The sequence below is a fragment of the Triturus cristatus genome, chromosome 8 (assembly GCF_964204655.1).
Source record: "Triturus cristatus chromosome 8, aTriCri1.1, whole genome shotgun sequence".
In the NCBI taxonomy this organism is placed as follows: Eukaryota; Metazoa; Chordata; class Amphibia; order Caudata; family Salamandridae; genus Triturus; species Triturus cristatus.
The window spans coordinates 842,388,694-842,389,654 of NC_140591.1; positions in this window are offsets into that span (position 1 = coordinate 842,388,694).

The window sequence follows — 961 nt, forward strand, 5'->3', positions numbered from 1 at the left end:
ATCTTAGGACTTCAAGGGGAGCAGATCTATGCATCTGCTTGTGTGGCTTTATGAAACTTGACCCATCTTTACTAAATGCGTCTTAGTTTAGGGTTATTCCTTTTAAGGTAGTGTAGTGAGCGATAGTTTGATCATGCTTACTTTGGGAAGACATTTGATGTAGTTTAATGCTCATTTCTTTTTCCTGTTTATTTGGATCACCATCATAGAGTTAGTTGTCTGTTTTGTATTATATATGGTAAATCTCTTCAGGAGATTTGGACTCATTTCGTTCGTCCTGTATTTCTATACAATAATGTTGAGTTTAGTCTACATTGATTTGTTTCTAAATTTATAATAAAACCCTAATAAACTGGGATTAAGTCGTCAAGTGGATCATTGTGTGACCATATTGGTTACACTGTATTGAGATTTCAACAAGAGATAGATTCACCCTTTACCACTCATGCTGCTACCAAAACCATCGATCTGAAGATAAATGTTTAAATGGGCCAAGCTCCAGCACACCCTACCTGTGTACTTCAATGACCAACTTCAACTCTACCATCCAACCAGACAGCTAGCTTAACGTCTTTTGCCCTCACACGTGCCCCCTGCATCCGCAGAAGCAAGTGAGGAGGGTGCTGCTTTTCTTCATCGCCACCAAGACCTTGTATAAACTCCCTAAATACATCAGGACTGCTCCTTCACTACTCAACTTCTGCAAGAAGGTGAAGCCCTGGCTTGTAAACTTGGAGCTCCACCCGCCCTACTTCCCTACTCCAGCGCCTGGAAATCCTCATGAGTGAAAAGTTGTGCCATACAAATCGACCTAACATTTTTACATGAGCACCACGTTACATTACACATTTTTTAGGCACAGATAGATTGTTATTTGCCCTGCATCACAGAATGTTGAGCTGAAGCCTAGACCTGAATCTGGTTCTCTGGTTCCAATGTTGGTAGCTCTGGCTATAGGGCC